Source organism: Mesoplodon densirostris, chromosome 11, assembly GCF_025265405.1.
Source record: "Mesoplodon densirostris isolate mMesDen1 chromosome 11, mMesDen1 primary haplotype, whole genome shotgun sequence".
NCBI classification, from domain to species: domain Eukaryota; kingdom Metazoa; phylum Chordata; class Mammalia; order Artiodactyla; family Ziphiidae; genus Mesoplodon; species Mesoplodon densirostris.
In genome coordinates this window covers 3655405-3674152 of record NC_082671.1, presented here as the reverse complement: position 1 = coordinate 3674152, position 18748 = coordinate 3655405, and the positions used below count along the sequence as shown (strand labels likewise).

Genomic DNA, 18748 nt, shown 5'->3' with positions numbered 1-18748 from the left:
TGGAGTGGGAAGTCTCCTGTGGGGGGTCACAGGCCTCTTCACCTGCCCTGTTCCAGGCCCCCCCATCCTGGCTGCAGTGCCCTCCCCCAGGGGCATCGATGCCAACAGTCACGTTGCTTCCGCTGTAGAGGGAAAAACCCAGATGCCAACACGCCGGCCTCATCAGCCGCGGCCGTGCTCTCCTCCCACGGGGACAGGCTCCTGAACGCGGACTTTGTCCGCCCAGCCCGTTAGTCACAGTGGCAAAATGGACCTGGGAGACTGGAGCTTGATGCCGGGTACTTGAGTCAGGACGTCACGCCGTGGGGTCCAGCCCGCAGCCCCCGACGTGGACCAGAACCTGCGGGAGGTGCAGTGTCCCCATCCAAGACCAGCTCGGGGGGTGGGGGGACAGCTGGCCCCTGCTCCCCAGCCCAGGCCTGTGGCTGGAAGGCCCCCGAGGGCAGGCGGGCGGCTGCTCCTTCTCTGGGGCCCCTGCATGCAGTGGCGCATACTTGTGCTCACACTGGGACTGCTGTGCACTCGGCAGCCTCCCACGAGCCTTGACTCCAGGACTGTCCCACAGCGGGCCCGGTTCCGGCCCGTGTGGCTGGAAGTGTACTGGCCAGGTGGCTGTCAGGAGGAGGCCTCCCCTGAGGGCCAGCCTGGGGGGACCCTGTCTGCCCCCCACCCGGTCACAATCCTGCCTCCAGGCTGGGAGGGGGGCGGCTGGGACTGAGCCTGGAGCCCCGGACCCGGCTGAGGGTCTTGCTGTGGCCTCACCATCGGCTCCCCTGGGATCGGGTCCTCTGGGGCCTTGAGATTTTCCTTTCTTTCCAGCAGCTTCTGAGCAGTCTGACGAGGCTCCTTCCTACGTCGCCGGCCACAGGGGGCAGAGACACAGAGCCTAAGGCAGGTGTTGCTTCTTCAGAGGAGGGTCTTCGTGCTGAAGGTTCGTTTGATGTTTGGGGAAGTTGCAGGGACTGCGGTGGCAGCCAGTCTCTCTAAAGGTTCCTCCCCTCCCCCTGAGCGTGTGCTTGTGGATGTGTGTGTGCGTGTGTGTACGGACAGCCACACAACTGAACTGCATGTTCACACGCACACGTACCCACAGGCCAAATTTGGCCCAGAGGGTCTCCCTGACATGAAGGAAATGAGTAAACAACTTCCACATTTTTGTTCCCCTCGGAGGCTTGCAAAGAAGGTGTTAAGAGTGCAAGATTTAAATCATAAACTTTATTAAAAGCCAAACAGCCCAACGTGTAGCTGTTGCCAACTTGGACCATGTCTGGGGCGAGGCTCCTGAGCTGATCCAGAAGGCATCAGAGCGGGAGGACGCGGCCGGGCAGGAGCGCGGGGAGGCCTGCGTGCCGGGATTCTCCCCTCCGTGCGCCCTCACGCTCCCTCCTTAGCCTCCCGGACTCAGAGCCCCAGCTGTGGGCAGCCGGGCGGCTTGCTGGGCACTCTCCTGGCCCGACGCCGGGGTTCACGTCTGTGTCTCACCAGCTCTTCCGGGGGCCCCTGTGAGGTCTGTGTCCAGGTTTGCATCAGTTGCCGTTGCCGGGGGTGACTCGTGGCCCCGGGGCGGCCCCCCGGCCCACCAGCTCCCCCCACCACCAAAGCGGTTTGTGGTCGTCCTGCCGGGTGGCCCCCCGTGAGTTTAAGAAACAAGACTGAGAAGGGAGTTACTTGTAGAGCACATGCGGTGCCCTCGGTCGCCCGGCTGCAAGCGGAGGGCAGGAAGGGGCTGCTGATTAAGTGCCTGCGATGAGCTGGACGCCAAGCCAGCCCTGCCCACGCGACGGACTGGGGTCCCGTCTGCGTTTCAGACAGATGCGGCTCACATCTGTTCTCTCATCAGTGTACTCTCTGCATACAAGAGCGTCCGGAGCATCCTAGGTGCTCAATAAAAACGCACTCCACGAATGGATGGGAAGGAAACAGAGCTCAGAGCGGGATGCCACGTACACGGGCTCACGCAGCCCGGCTGCGGACAGCTGGGTAGACCCCCCGGGCTGCCCGGCCCCCGGCCTGGCTCCACCTCTCCTGCCTTCCAGGCTCTCCTGCCTCTTCTCTGGGTATAGCTTGTGGGGCTCTTTCAAAGGTACCGGCAAGTGATACGGCCATTCCCTCCGAAATTAAACTAAACTAACTACCAGGTGACCTGGCAGCTCTACTTCTGGGTCTAACCCCAGACAACTGAGGGTCTTAAAGAGATGCCTGTACACCCACGTTCATGGCAGCATATTCACAAAAGCCAAAAGGTGGAAGCCATACAAGTGTCCATGGATGGATGAACAGATGAAACAAAGTATCCATAAGATGGAATGTTATTCAGCCTTAAAAAAAAGAAAGAAAGAAAAGAAATCCTGACACAGGATACAACATGGAGGAAACTTGAAGACATTATGCTAAGTGATTAAGCCAGACCCAAAAGGACAAATATTGTGTGATTCCTCTTATGGAGGTCCCTAGAATAGGCAAATTCACAGGAACAGAAAGTAGGAGCGTGGTTGTCAGCGGCTGGAGGAGGGGGATGGGAAGTTAGTGTTTACCAGGGACAGTCTCAGTTTGGGAAGATGAAAAAGTTCTGGATGTGAGCCGTGGTGATGGTCACACAACAACGTGAATGTACTTAATGCCACTGAATTATGCACTAAAAAATGGTTAAAATGGTAACATTTATGTTATGTAAATTTTATCACAATAAAAAATTAATTAAAAAATAAATACAAACAGAATGTAGAATGGAGTTTTTGTTGGGGATGACATGAAACTTTTGAGTGTAGATTGTGGTGATGATTATTCAACATCGTGAATTCAGTCACTGCATTGTGTACTTACCAATAGTTAAAATCATAAATGTTATATGTTATATGTTTTTTGTTTTTTTGCGGTACGCGGGCCTCTCACTGTTGTGGCCTCTCCCGTTGCGGAGCACAGGCTCCGGACGCGCAGGCTCAGCGGCCATGGCTCACGGGCCCAGCCGTTCCACGGCATGTGGGATCCTCCCGGACCGGGGCACAAACCCGCGTCCCCTGCATCGGCAGGCGGACTCTCAACCACTGCGCCACCAGGGAAGCCCTGTTACATGTTTTTTGTCACACACACAGAAATTTTTTTAATTTTAAAGGCTGCTCCACACCAGATCCCTGCAGTCTTGGGCACTGCTTTGGTCACTGTTGCTCCCTTGCCTAGAATCTCTCAAGGTTCCTCTTAGCCCAGGATGAAGCCTGAGCCAGTCCGCCCGGCACCAAGGCCTGTCCACTGCCCGGTCACTGCTCATTGGCTCCCCGGCACCAGCCTCCCCGGGGCCTCCCCACTCCCTTGCTCAGCCCCGACCCCGGTTCAGGGCCAGTGTCCCTGAAACATTGACAGTGTCCTGGCAGCTCCTTGCTGGCCCATCCCAGACGCACCCTCCCTGTAGCCCCAGGCTGTCCAGTCATCCTTTTGCCTCCCTCTGCTCTGCCCTAAAAGGACACCTGCATGCTTCCTCTGCTTTCCAAACAGGGAACAGGGCATAAGAAGGTTGAGTAAACTACCTTTTATTAGATTTGTTTGGTTTAGAGCAGAAACCCTGTGAGGAATTCACTTTATATCGGAAGTAGAGAGAAGCTGCTTTCTATTAAGGGGTTGCCCAAACTCCCCTCTTATTACAGGATCCCCTGGACTACACACAGCCCCTCGCACTCTTGGGGCGACCAGTTCTATCTTTGAACAGATTTTCATGTTAGGAAATTCTTCCTTGTAGACTTGTGGGTGATGAGAGCTGCAAAGGATCTTAAAAACAATCCTGTCCGGTCTCTTCATTTTAAACAGAAGGAGGTCTGGAAACACTGAGCCTGCCGGTCGTGGTCCCATGGCCACTCGGGGGCAGGCCCAGATCCCCACCCTGCAGGCCGGGCCCCCTCCAGCACCGCACTCGAGCCCCCTGCACTGGGGCCCCAGCCCCGCCTGGATCACACGGCAGCTACAGCTCTTTCCCGCCGTGGCCCCAGCTCAGGGCGTGTCTTCCCCAAGGTCCGCCTGAGAGCTGGTTGACTGGAGGCCAGGCACAGGCTGAACCTGGATCCATCTCCAGCCCTTCCTACTTCAGCAAGAATCGGTCTGTGCTACCAGAAGCAGCAAAGGTCAATGCTGTTTACTCCGACCAGGCACGGGCACCCCACTGATGCCACCCATGGAGGCGGCATCTCACATTTTGTTTAATAAATAAATCCAGCGTCCAGCGGAGACGGCAGAGACAGTTGATGCTTCCAAACTATAGCGCTCACTGGGATTCTCAAATTGCCAGCAACTGCAAAGTGTAGATGTGAACCTTGGGGATGAGATGGGGGTTCACCTACTCCCCACTGTGGAGCCAGAAACTATAGCTGCTACCTACGTTTGTACCAAATTTAATTGCTGTATCTGACAAAAACACCAAGACATACTCAACTTCACGCACAGCCTCTGAAACGGCTTGAGAAAAACCCCAAATAACTTGGAAGTAACTTTCAAACAGAACTTTTCAACCCAACTACAAAGCTTATGGAGCGGACTTTCAAAGGAGCTATCAAGATATCTGAGAAATGAGAAAACTCAAAACTACACTTTAAAATTTTGACTTCCTGCATGAAGAGAAGGAATGTCACAGACTATCCCTGATACTTTGGGGTGAGTGTGGGGTGACTGCCTGAGCGGAAGGGCTGGGGCACCCACACATGCATGGCACCTCCCACCCCCAGCAGATATCCCACCAGAAAGGAGAATGAGTCTAATCTGGGATGATTTATTTTTAGTGAACCCATGTTGTGTCCTCGTACTGAATAATTTCTGTTCAAAGTGTGTCCAGAAACACTTTAATAACCGCCTCTAAATGTTTTGCTGGAAGATTAACATTAATTAAAAAATAGGGCTTCCCTGGTGGCGCAGTGCTTGAGAGTCCACCTGCCGATGCAGGAGACACGGGTTCGTGCCCCGGTCCGGGAAGATCCCACATGCCGCGGAGCAGCTGGGCCTGTGAGCCATGGCCGCTGAGCCTGCGCATCCGGGGCCTGTGCTCCGCTACGGGAGAGGCCACAACAGGAGAGGCCTGTGTACTGCAAAAAATAATAATAATAATAATAAAATTTTAAAAAGCAGTTGATGTTTGACCCCCCAGAGCAGATGTTGGCAATGTTCCTCTGTAGTGAGACAGACAGGCCAGCTTCATGGGTGTCACTCAGGACCCTGGGTTTAGAGGGGCCACCACACTCGTCCTCTGCTCTACTATGACCATCGTGGGATTCTTAACCATTTTTTAAAATAAATTTATTTATTTTATTTATTTATTTTTGGCTGCATTGGGTCTTCGTTGCTGTGCATGGGCTTTCTCTAGTTGTGGCGAGCGGGGGCTGCTCTTTGTTGCGGTGCACGGGCTTCTCGTTGCGATGGCTTCTCTTGTGGCAGAGCATGGGCTCAGTAGTTGTGGCACACGGGCTTAGCTGCTCTGTGGCATGTGGGATCATCCCAGACCAGGGCTCAAACCCGTGTCCCCTGCATTGGCAGGCGGATTCTTAACCACTGTACCACCAGGGAAGTCCCTTAACCACTTTTTTAAACGAGGGCCCCATTCTTTCATTTTGTAGGAAGTCTTGATGGTAGGCTTTGCCGTCCGTACAGTCTCTGCTTGGCTGTGGATAAAAGTGTGTCTTCTGGGCCTCCCTGGTGGCGCAGTGGTTGAGAGTCCGCCTGCCGATGCAGGGGATACGGGTTCGTGCCCCGGTCTGGGAGGATCCCATATGCTGCGGAGTGGCTGGGCCCGTGAGCCATGGCCGCTGAGCCTGCACATCCGGAGCCTGTGCTCCGCAACGGGAGAGGCCACAACAGTGAGAGGCCCGCGTACGGCAAAAAAAAAAAAAAAAAAAAAAAAAAAGTGTGTCTTCTGATGAAACTCTATTTGTAGACGCTGAAGTTCAAATTTCATCTAATTTTCACGTGTCATGTAATATTATTCTTTAAAAAAAGTTTTTCCAACCACTTTAAAATGTAGATGCCGTTCTTAGCTTGCAGATCATGCAAAAACAGGCAGTGGGCTGGATCTGGCCCCTGAGGTGTGGTCTGCCGACCCCCAACCAGGGCATGCCGGAATTTTCCTCTTGTCACAATTCTGGACCGGGGCCGGGTTCCAGGGGTTGATAGGGCTTGCTCTGTATGGGTGGTGCCCGAGCGCCACCTGCAGTGTGGGTGCAGGAGTGGGTGTTACCAGTGACGGAGCTGTGCGTCTACATCGCATGCAGCGGGTGCTGTGTCAGGGGCACGGGAGGTCAGGCCTGAACCCAGGGGTGAAGGTGTGCGTCCAGCAAGGGGGCGAGGGGGGCTCGTGGTTCGTGGCTGCTTTAAAGCTGCGTCCTGGGCTTGGGGCCAGGAAAGCAGGAACTGGGCGGCTGAGGGACCTGCCATCGGGTGGCAAAGGTAAGACCAACCTATAGATACGCGGTTACTGTCAGCACGAGGCCACCGTGGCAAGTTCACAATCACTTGTCGGATGAGCGCACCCAGAGCACCTGCCCTGTGCCAGGGAGATGCACATTCTTGAGGGTGAAGCACGGGGACACCCTGGGTGCTGGGGAGGCAGGTCAGGGAAGAGGATGGATCCTAGACGAGCTGAGAGCTGTGAAAGGACCGTGGGCGTCCGCGTGGGACCACCAGCTCTTTCAGCGAGAGGGCACTTGGAGCAGCGGGAAGAAACAGGGACATTCCTTGAGGGGACAGCCAAGCACCAGGCCGAGATCAGCCTTCAGCCGGGGCCCCCTGGGCTGATGGCTGGAGAGCGTGGTGGCAAAGGGGGCATTTAGAGGACACAAGACTTCAGGAGGCAGGGACACCGGCCGGCTCACACGATGACATCCAACAGGAACCCAAGGGGATGAACTGCTCAGTCCGAGATGGAGCTTGTTTCCGGGGTGACAGCCACCCTGGCAAACCCGCCACTTCCTTGGTCCTCTTCAGTCTCAAAGGCTGCCCGACGATGCTTCCGCTCCCCAGAGATGGCACACAGACTTGGTCTGTAGCACAGTTCCTCCACTTTGGGCCCTGGTGTCCTTGTCCCTAAAATGGGACAAGACAGACTTCATGGGACCACAGGGGCGGCTGGACCAGACGATCCATGGACAGAGCCTGGCTGGCATCAATGCCCCACTGCACTTGCTTCCCTTTCTCCCTTGTCCCTTGAGGTGAGTGGAATTTTTTTCCTAGTCTTTTGAAAAATAATGATTATGGAGTCACAGGAAGTTAGAAAAATAGTACAGAAAGGTCCTCATACCCTTCATCCAGTTTGTGCCAATGGTCACATCTTACATAGCAGGTCAAAACCGGGAAACTGATGGTGCAGCCTACAGACCTTCCTTACTCAGGTGTCACCGGTGTACTCGGGCTGTGTATGTGCGTGTGCACGTGTGTGCTCCTGCAATTTCATTGTGTGTGTAGTTGGTCAAGATATGGAATAGTTCCTTGGCCACAAAGGTCACCCTCGTGCTCCCTCCGTAGCCTGGCCCACCCTTCTGCTCCCATGTCATTGTTTCAAGACTGTCACATAAATGGAATCACACGGTCTGTAACCTTTTTTGTTTGTTTTTTGCGGTACGTGGGCCTCTCACTGCCGTGGCCTCTCCCGTTGCGGAGCACAGGCTCCGGACGCGCAGGCTCAGCGGCCATGGCTCACGGGCCCAGCCGCTCCGTGGCATGTGGGATCTTCCTGGACCGGGGCACGAACCCGTGTCCCCCACATCGGCAGGCGGACTCTCAACCACTGCGCCACCGGGGAAGCCCCTCGGTCTGTAACCTTTGAGAATGGCTTTTCTCAGGAGAATGTCTTTGAGATCCACCCTGATTGTTGCACGGATCAGTGTTGGTTCCTTTTGGTCGCTGAGTGGTATGGACGGGCCACGTTTTGTTCACACACTGACCTGTTGAGGGACATGTGGGCCGTTTCCAAGTCTGGGCTGTTACAAATAGAGCTGCTGTGGACTTCCAGGTACAGGTTCTGTGGGAGTGCAAGTTTTCATTTCTCTGGGATAAAGGCCCAGGTGTGCGCATGCCAGATTGTACGGTGCGCGTATGTTTAGTTTTTAAAGAAACTGCCAGACTCTTTTCCAGTGTGGCTGCACCATTTTGCACTCCCACTGGCAACTTACAGGAGAGCCAGCTTCCCACAGCCTCACCAGTGTTTGGTGTTGTCGCTCTGTGCATTTTAGCTCTTCTCGTGGGTCTGGGGTGACACCTCACCGTGGCTTTCACTGGCGTGTCCCTAGTGGCTGGTGATGAGCACGCTGATTTTTGTATGATGTTGAGGCTCACATTTTCAACCTATGGGTGCCCAGTGGCCCCAGCACCCCTTGCTGAAAAGACTGTTCGTCCCGCTACCACATGTAGAATGGATGGCTGGTGGGAAGCAGCTGCATAGCACAGGGAGATCAGCTCAGTGCTTTGTGACCACCTAGAAGGGTGGGATAGGGAGGGTGGGAGGGAGGGAGACGCAAGAGGGAGGAGATATGGGGACATATGTATATGTATAACTGATTCACTTTGTTACACAGCAGAAGCTAACGCACCATTGTAGAGCAATTATACTCCAATAAATATGTTGGGAAAAAAAAAAAGACTGAACTGCTGGGGACAACCATCCCCCCATTGAACTGCTTTTGCAGCTTTGTCAACAGCATTTGGGGATGTTTGTGTGGGTCTGTTCCCAGGCTCCGTACCCTGTTCCACTGGTCTGTCTTTCCATTAAGCCATGCTGCCTTGATTACTCCAACTATATTGTAAGTTTTCACATCAGGTACAGGAATTCTTCCCAATTTATTCTTCCAAACTGAGTGGATTTTAAGACAGTATTCCCCCTAGATTCCATTCTAGGCTGAGACAAGCCCAGGAAATTTCAACACAAATTGGGTGATTTGGGAAATTTTTTAGGACTCTGGAAAAAGGTGTGTTTTTCCCCACAGGAATGGATGGACACACTTCCTCTTTTTCTTTTCTTGGTTTTTTTTTTTTTCTTATTATGGTAAAATATAAATAACATGAAATTTACCATTTTAACCATTTCTAAGTGTCCAGTTCAATAGTGTTAAGTACATTCACACTGTAGTGCAATCATCCGTCTCCAGAACTTTTTCATCTTCCCCACCTGAAGCTCCGTCCCCACTAAACAGTAAAGACTCCTGCCGCCCCTCCCCCAGCCCCTGGTAAGCACTATTCTGCTTTTTGTCTCTATGTATTTGACTCTTCTCGGTGCCCTCATATAAGTGGAGTCACACAATATTTGTCCTTTTGTGTCTGGCTTATGTCACTGAGCACAGCGACTTCAAGTTTCATCCATGCTGTAGCCTGAGTCAAATTTTCTTTCCTTTTTAAGACTGAATAATGTTCCACTGGGTGTGTCTACGCGTTGTGTTTATCCCTCCGTCAGTCAGTGGATGTCTGAGCTGTTCCCACCCCTCTGCTCTCGTGAACTCAGGGTCCTGATGCATCTTCTCAATTCCTGGGTTCACGCCCAGGAGTGCACCGGCCTCTCCTATGGCAGACTCTGGACTTGTTCAAACCTCTGCTTCCTTCCCTCCTCCTGTCGAGACCCCAGGGGCCACCGGCAAGGGGGTCCACGGGGCCACCAGGGGGAGCCTCCCACCCTGGGATCCAGCGCGTCTTTGCTTTCTTTGCAGCCTCCAGCTGGTGGGGCAGGAGGGGACACAGCGCACAGGAAGCAGCAGCCTCCCGCTTCTCGGGACTGACCCGGCCTGAGCCGCTTGGCGGGTAGCGCTCGTTCCCCGGAGCTCCAGGTACCGCCCCAGAATTGTTTTATTAAAAGCATCATGTCTCCAGCCCCAGGGGCCAGAGAACTGCCCTTTTTCTTGGTTTGGGGGAAATTGGTTTCCTGCCTCCTTGTGAGCTTGAACAGATTACGCAGAAAAGCACTTTATCGTCTGCATTTCTCCCACAGTCTCCAGCCCAGCCCGCCCCCCACCCCCACCGCTATTTATAGAACTGGGCCAGCGTGACTCCCGCCCCTGAGTGATGGTGGGCGTGGGATGGAGACCTGGGGTGTTTGGGGCGGAGTTTGGAGAAGCCTCTGTCTCCACATTGGCTCTTGTACACCTGGGGACAGGTGAGGCCTGACCTGGGTCCCCCTGGCCTCGCTGGGTCTCAGCATTCTCACCTGCAAGATGGGACGACAAGGGTGCTGTCCTCAGAGCGCAGTCAGGAGGGTCACATTCCTCAGCTCGTGGTTCGTGCTCCATTAGGACTGGTCAGCGCTGTTCTGACGCTGTTACAATATAATCTCTGGACCGAGCAGGTGTCTCTGCACACATTTCCTGGCACCACATACTGGTGGAAAATCCATAAAAGCTAACAGTTATCCCTGTGACATGGTGTAACTGATAAAGCACCCTCACTCGTTGCCATGGGAACTATCCTAATCTGGAAGGTTTTCCCAAGAGCCGGGCTCCAGGGTCTGCGCTTCCCAAACAGTGGTTCTTATGCTGGAGAGGGTGTTCCCTCTCCGACCACCGCACCAGGGCCCCGAGGAAGGTGGAGGGACACCCAGGGGGCTACTGGAGGGCGAGGAGGCCTGGCCGGGCCAGGGCTGCAAGCAGGTGAACGTCTCCCTTGGTTAGGAACATGGCCCAGGTGGTTCCTTCCTCCTGTTGGCTGCCCTGGGCAATGAGCAGACGGGTAGTGCCCTGGGGCTGCCCCACAGCTTGTCCATAGCTGAGCGTTTGCCTGTGGCTTCAGCTGCTCAAAACATCCTTTATTGCTACCAGCCCGCCAGCCCCTCCCAAGCCCACTGAGACGGGAAAGAAAGTCAGACTGGGCTCTGCGGTTAAAGCTGGGCCCCGGCGTGGGGCTGGGCTGGGGCGATGGGGCTGTCCGTGCGGAACAGGACAGGATGCACCATCTCCAGCACTGTCGGTCTCAGGACCACCTCTCGGTAGCAGGGAATCTGGAGGCCAGTCCTGGGCAGTGAGGGGCCTCCTTGTCACCCCTCCCTCACTGGGGGTGACGGTCTTCCCTCGGCCCCCAGGGGACAAGGCTGAGAGTTCACTCTTCTGTTTCAAGCAGTGAGGACTCCACTCGGCTGGTGGGGACCCTCCAGCCCATGGCGTTGGCGGCTGAACCAAGGCCCTTCCAGCACGCCCACCGGCTGCCCACTCTCGCCCCCCTCGGGCCACCCCTGCTCAGGCCCCCCAGCTCCGGCCCTCCCTCCCCTCCTCCGGCAGCTCTGAGCCAACTCCTCCCCAGAGAGAAACACCCCTCCCTCCCTCTCTCTGGCCCAACTGCCAACCCGCCTGATTCATCTCTGTCTCCCCACATCAAAGGCTCTCGGGCCAGGGCTTGGCCCTAAGTCAAAACGTACGTGCTTCATAGCCGGGGCAAGAGTGTCCTCTGTCTGTCCGGGTCGCTGTCATAGCAGCCACGCTCAGGGTTCTCTAAGTGCAGAGGGAGGGGCTTTTAGAATATTGATGGTGACCAGGTCGGGTCTGAACCTTTAACTGTTAGAATGAAGGCATCTTGAAACACACACTCAAAACCCATCCCAGCGGGTGAAATTCCTGGGGACCCTGGATTGCCAGGCCTGGGTTTCGATGACCTGGGCCTTCTCTGTCAGCTTCCGGAGACCGTGTCCCTGTCACTCACTGCAAACCCAGGTGGACATTTAAACTGAAAAGCTGAGCGAGCAGCTCCTGGCTGCCTGCCACCAGCTGGGACAGGGGGAGCCCTGACAGAGCCTTGGGGAGCAAACTGGAGGTGGGCGGCCGCCTGGGTGTTGAGATCTGAAGGTACTGGGAAGGCTCCCAGCGTCCCACCTACCCCCGGGGCCCTGAAGCGTCTCCTCCATCCAGATGCCGCGGTGCCTGAAATTCCACCCCTGGAGAATCTGCTGTGGGTCTGGTAGCTCTTCTGTTTCCAGAAATTCCTGCTTAAAATGCACCCCAGATGGCAGCCCACGAATGAAATCAGCCGACGGGATACAGGTGTGGTTACCAGGCTACAAGAAAGGCAAAAAGGAAATGAAGCAGGGCTGGGGGGAGGAGGGGCGGTTAGGAGTTTGATAAAGGAGGGGGTGAGGTCACTAGCCAGCACTTTCCCCTCCTGGGCAGTCACCTCCCACTCTGTTCTCTCCTTATCAGTTTCCCTCCCACCCACTCAGGTTTGGGAAACACGGTCAGCCCCTCCAGCCCACCAACAAGTCTCTCAAAGCCAACGGCATTTATGTTTCTTCTCTTAGAATCAGAGGTGTTTAAGGCCCATGGTTGAAACTTGAAAGGAATCACTGAATATAATTTCAGTCTCTTTGCTCATCATCTTTCTCTCTCACTGTCTTCATAGCCAGAGCATGAAGTCTCAAGAAAGGCCTCTAGGAAGGCAGAATCCCCAGAGTCTAATTAGCGTTGAAGCTGATTGCTGTTTCCTGTGACTTGTTTTCATTGATCAGCCTGTTTAAGGACATCCAGGGTTAGTGCAGGTGCTGAACTTAGTTATGTATTAGGACCCAGAGGCTTGTAGACAGAGTGAAAAAGATCAGAGAACAGGGGAGGGTGTTGGGCTAAGTGCTTAAAATTTCACATTGTCTGATGTAACTCCTGTCCATTACGATGATATATTCCCATGTGTCACTGTTCGCCTCTTGTGGTATAACCATTTTTTCTCAAGCCAAACAAAAGCTCCAGCCAGGAAACTGCCAGCAAAGCTTCCCAGCTCAGAAGGTGGAATTCAGAAGTTTATAAATGCTTTTGATGATAATGATAGGTCCGGGGACAAAGCATTTCTTAACCAGGAGATGATTGGATTTCCTGTGGATTTACTCTTCATCCTTATTAGTACCATTTAGCGAAAGTTAACTTGCAAACACCATGGTGATGGTGGACCTGGAGCCCAGTCTCGACTGATGCATCGCCAAGGCCAAGGTGGGCTGGAGTCGGGCTGGGGACCCAGGTGGGCTCCCCTCCGCCCTGCTGTCCGCCTGGGCCTCTGGGAGCCAGGGCGCCTCTCCTCTCCTCTCCTCTCAGGCTTGCTGGGTGTGGACCTATGGGACCCTGTGGCCGAGTCTCAGACTGAGCTAAGGACCAGAATCACCTGTGGGGCCTTAAAAGTACAGACCACAGACACACGTCCTCAGAAGCCCTGAGGTGCAAGCCTGGGAGTCTGTGTTTGTAACAGTCTTTCCTGGGAGATTCTGATGAACCCGCAATCCAACCCACCAGGGCCCTAGGAAGCCTCCCAAGCAGCAATTTCGGAGCCCGAGGATGGTGAGACACCCTCTGGTCACAAGACTCAACATCCCCAGGAGAGGAGGGAGGAAGGCCCCTCAGGGCGTGGACTGCTAACCACCCCTCGGAGCTCCTGGCCCCCTCCTCTAACACCAGGAATTTCTCACCCGCCTCACTTTTCTTCTGATTTCAAGCGTGTCCAGGGGCCATATTGTGAAGAGCACATCACTTGACCCCAGGGCCCCTGCCTGGGGCTCTCCTCCCAGGGATTATCCCCAAGGCTCCATCCCCTCCCACCTTGACCCTGGCCGTCTGGCTTTCGTAGTTATCAGTTCAGTTTGCTGGAGCTGCGTCTCCAGCCACCCCGACCTCTAACCCCGCTCCGGGTCGCTGTTTCCTGCCGTCAACACTTGACCGCCCCACTGACCCTCAAAACGAGATGGTCGTGGGGTCAGAGTCTCGTCTCCCACCCACACCTCCAGCCGCTTCCCTTTCCCTTTGACCCAGTCTTGGCTTTGTGAGGTTAGCGAGGACACTGCGGCCCCAAGAGAGGAGGTGACCTGCGCGGGGTCCACCCCGTCCTGAGGGCACCGGGATCTACAGCGGGGCACCTGACCTGGCTGTGTGCCCCTCTGCGGCCCCCAGCCCCACCGTGAGGGCAGACCTCCCGACACGGGCACTGTGTCCCTGTGCCCTCCTACATCCGTCCGTACAGAACACACGAAAGGACTTCAGTCAAAGCTGAGAAGGGGAAACGGGGACATGGGGACACTGGCATCTCAAAAGGGAGGTAGCATTTCGTGTCCGTGGCGACTCCAAACAGGGCCTCCCTTTGGGCCATACTCTGGAGCAGTTTATTCCTGGGGCCCCGCCCGCGAGGGCTTCCTGTCCACGCACGCTGGGGCCCTGGCAGGTGATGCTGATGGAGGCTGGGGTCTCCGGATTTTGCCAGTTTTTAGTGACACCTTCAGCTGCCTCATTCTACATATTTGTGAAGCAGTAATTCATTCAAGGAACAATTTAGGGCCCTGTATGTCTTCTCGTAGGAGAAAAATGGGGATGAAGATCCAGGAGTTCAAGGGCTGAGAGCCACAGCAGATTGTCCAAATGGGAACGAACTCAGGCCCTGTCTACTTTGGAGTAGTAATACTGTTACTAGTTTTTATTGAGTGTGTACCACATATAAGACGTGGTTCTCGGTTTCCTCACCTGAATTGCCTGACTTAGTCCTCAGGTTCCCCCAGGCAGGCTGCCGTCTTACTCCTTTGCAGATGAGGAAACCGGGGCGGAGAGACAGCAAAATGGCATCTTGCCCAAGATCCCACAGGCAGTGAGTCCGGACTTCCCGGGGGGGGCTGACGTGGAGCCCCCTGCTCAGCACCCTCGTTAGATCTCACGCTGGAGGGCACTTGGCCTCTCTTTGGGGAGAACTGGTTACAGGAGACCCCTCCAAGTGCGGTGAGCGGAGCCGTCCTCATTTGATGGATCTCAAGCAAGATAAAACGTAACTCTGCACGTATCAGCAGTTGAAACTGTCAATACTTTAGCCTCCTTCTGCCTTTATACAGATTCCTTGGGCTGCTGGCCTCTTGGGGTGAACTTTTTCCCAAGAAGTCAACTGCAGAGCCAGATTCGAGCTCATGACAGCAGAATTTTCTTCTTACCTGCTGCCTTCAGCGCTTAGAATTCCCCTGACCCACACGTCCCAGAATGTCTCAGCTACCGTCGAGGCCGTGGGGCATCTGTGGATGGTATCTGGACATTTGGGTCCGAATCTACCATTTTTATCAGCCCTCGTTCTCAGAAAGGCGTCCAGATAAGAAGCACAAAATGAACACCGAATGGCACAGGCAATGTGCCGATGAAGTAGCTGTTGGGAGAGCGGTTACTGGTTTTGCCTCTCTGTCTTCTCGCTTCAAAGGCTCATCAGGCTGGTGCCCCCAAGAAATTTTCTGTGCATCCCTATAAACCCTTAGAAAGGGCTAGAGAAGCAGACTGGGGTGGGGGGAGGACTTTCCCACTTCAGGGCGCTTTTCTCCTCCTCCATCTGGAGCAGCCGCGCTCCCCGAAGCACTTCCTCCCGGGGCTGGGATGGAAAGGGAACGGTCGCCCTCAGCATGCACAGCCCAAGGGGCAGGGGTCAGCCCTAGACCTAATACCCCGACAGGCTGGCTCCTCCTGTCTCTTTCTGATGGGGTTTCGTTAGCTGTTCTGGCTTGGAAGGGGCCTCCCAATGTGGCTGGTGGCCTGTGAGGGCATGACCAGGACGGGGGAATAGCGTCTCCAATAAAAAGCAGGAGTCTTTACTAATTTCCATATGTCCAAATCCTTGCTTTCTCTTTCTTTGTTTAAACCACAAATGCCAAGGCAGGGTATGTTTTATCTGGGGGAGAAGGCAAGAGACCCCACCCAGCAATCACAGACAAAACATGGGCAAGATCTGTCCACAGTCCCATCGGCTCTCATCTCCGGGCTGACTCAGGCAGTGGGGCGCTCACCACTTCCCTTGGGAATCCAGCCCAGGACTCGGGGCTCCTCGTGTGAATGCTTTCCCAGCTACTCAGCCACACGCTCCTTTCCTGGGGGGCGGGCTGCAGCTTCCCTCGCTGGACCACAACTGTTGACTCATCTTGGACCGAGATGGAGGTGGGAGGTGCAGGACCACTCCAGGGACAGCTGGGGTTGCTGTCACCTGCCCTCCCCCTGGGTGGTCAGCTGAGGGGGGGGAGCAAGCAAAGTGGCCCGTTCTTGTGCTCCTTCCTTTAGACTTTAAACTTCCTGCGGCTGGGAACTGCTCTCAGCCATCTGTGTTTAGGGCTCAAGAAATGTGAGTGTGAAGTGAATCCCCAAATTCTCCCAGTTTGCATTCTGGAATGATCAGGGCCTCCTCCTGCATGAGGCCTTCCCTTGACCTCCTGCAAAGACCCTAACCCCAGAGCCGATGCTTTCTTCTCAGGAGGAGAGGAACTGAGCCTATTTGTAATCTGACAAGGTGGATTCAAAGCTTTCATCCTGCATGAGGCCAGCTACCCTCTGGGTTTCATCTGTCCCCAAAGATAAAGCCTTGAACTAGTTCCCCTCCGTGAAGGGGGCGGGGAGGGGCACGGCAATTATAGGCCATTCATTTCAGGTTGCTGGACCTGGTCTCATAAACCCCATTCACTGCGAGGTGAGAAGAGTCGTCAGGCACCTCCGGCCAAGACGGCACAATTCCAAGCAAGACTTTCCCTCTAATTAGTCTGGTATTTGCTAAAACTGCTCTTACTTTCCTTATTGTAAAACCCGGAGGACAATAGCTCCTTATTGCCAGCCCAATACGGTGGGCTCCTGGTCCCTCGTTCCCTGAGCACCGCCCGCCCCCCGCGGTCCCTTCCCCCACTGAAAGGGGAAGGTGGTCACCCTGTTCAGTTACTAATTTAAAAAGGCCAAGCCTTCGATTACTGCTATTGTTTTTTTTTTTCTTCTCACTGTACTGCATTCAAAGGCAATTTCTTTAGCAGAGCGACCTCCTACTCAGGGAAGAGAAGGTTGGGGGGGGTTCAGAACTTTGGAAAAAAAAAAAAAAGCAGTTGGAGGGCCGGCCTCCAACCATGCTGGCCCCATTGGTTGGTGCCCTGGTGCTGGGATCTGGAATAGGGTCCAGGGCCGGAGCTGGACCTCTGCCTCAGTGGGACCTTGGCTACTCCCTCTGGGGCGGCTCACCCAGGGTGCACTACCCAGACTTGGGGCCATCGGTCCCAGCCGAGCCTCTAGTGACTTTTCAGGCACCCGTCAGTGACTGCGGACTGATTCAGGCCGGACGCTGTCCCAGGAGCGATGGGAGCGCGCGTTTCCCATGTGGAAGCACCCTTCTTGGTGTACCCGCGCCGCGTCAGCGTTCCTTGTCCCAGGGATGGCTCTGCTAGGTGCTGTCGAAAGGGGTCCAGGACCAGAGGGAATGGCTCGGGTTTGTGAGGCAGAAATAACAGATCACTCCACTCCTTGGGGAGATTCAAGGAGGATAGTTTGATGTGGGTAGAAAAGCTACTACGTGAGTCCCAGAGCCTCCAGTCCCGCAGTCCCTGAGTTGGGGGGCTCCCCGCAGGAGCGCTGGACGCCCCGGGGGCTGCTGGCGCGTGAGACCCCAGGTGCTCCCGGAGGACCGGGTCGAGTTCCGGCGAAGGGTCCGGTGGGTGTGCGGAGGGTTCGGGGGGCACTCCCCACGCGCGGGGCCCGCGGAGGAGCGGGCGCGCGGGGAGCGGAGGCAGGTGCGAGGCCGGGTGCCGCCCGCGAGGAGCCCCGGGGGCGGGTTGGCTCGGCGCGGCGGGGCGGGGGCGGGGAGGAGGCGCGGGGCGGAGCGCGGGGCCCGGGACCCGCCGGCCGGCGCCGGCCCTACACTCAGAGCCGCGGCCGCCACCGCCGCAGCCAACTCGGGCCCAAGTTCCCGGCCGCGGCGGAGAGGAGCGCGCAGCCGGCGGCCCGAGCCCCGCGCAGGGCCCGGCCTCCTCCGCTTGGCCGCCGCCCGCGCCCCGCCTCCGCCCATCGGCTCGGACCCGGCGCCGCGCGGGAGCCCTCGGGGCAAGGAGCGCGGGCTCCGCGGGGGCGACCGGCCGACCCCCGGGGCCGGGCGGACACTCGGCGGGACCGGAGCGCAGCGCGAAGGGTCGGCGTCTCCGGCCGCCCCGGCCCTGCGGGCGCTAGAAGGGCCGGGCCGGGCGGAGAGCGAGCCGGAGCCCGCGGGCCTGACAAGCCGCGGACGCGCAGGTAAGCCTGGCGGCGGCCGGGAAACGGGAGCCCGCGCCCCGCCGCCCAACTTCCCTGCGCCCGCGGGCCGGTCGGGGCACCCGGATCGGGAACGGGGAGGTGGGGTCCGGGAGGGGCCTCCCCTCCACCCCCCGCGCCCGGGGACCGCGAGCTCGGCCCGGGACGGGTCTGCGGGCCGGGGCCCGGCGGCGCGGGGGGCGCGCAGGGGAAGGGGTCCCCGCCGCCGAACAAAGCTGGGGCCGCGGGCTCTCGCCGCGCCCGGGCCGCCCCCAGCCGGCAGGTAGCGAGGGTCCCCGCCCTCCTGGCGGGCGGGTGTCGCCGCTTTCGGTCCCCGGGCGGCGACCGCGGAGCCGCGGGGAGCCGCCCCCGGGCGCGTAGGCTCGGCCCCGGCCCGTCCGCGCGCCGCGAGCCCCCGAGCTTCCCGCGCGCTTTTCCCGGCTCGCTCGGGCCCAGCTGGGGTCCGCGGTGGGGTCTGCGCCCCGCGCCCGCCAGACTGTGGCGAGAGCTGCATCTGGATTCTTTTAACCCCCGCGAGCAGTGCTAGTTTGGTGCCTGGATTCCTGCCTAAGCCCGAGCAGGTCTCCGGCTGGTCTTCCTAGTTTTCTGTTTTCTTTCATTGCGCCTCCGCTCGCCCTGCCTCTTCCATCCCAGCCGGGAGAGGTGCAGGGTGGCCATTCGCCACCTCCTCGTGGAGCCTCGGGGGACATTTGGCCACGCAATCTAGTTAGAGCCCCCGTTCCTAGAGGTTCTCATCCTGCAAGTCTTCGTGAGAGACCATTCCACTTGCCTGGAGCGGG

The 18748-nt window shown here is 56.6% G+C and overlaps 1 protein-coding gene across 1 annotated transcript in view; it reads left to right on the top strand.

Moving 5' to 3' along the window:
* The first annotated feature begins 17577 nt into the window (after positions 1-17577).
* Positions 17578-18748, top strand: part of WNT5B (Wnt family member 5B) — an 83659-nt gene continuing 82488 nt past the window's right edge. Inside the window, exon 1 of the mRNA XM_060112406.1 lies at positions 17578-17951. The gene's annotated coding sequence lies outside the window, so the exon portion shown is untranslated. The remainder of the gene's footprint in view (positions 17952-18748) is intronic.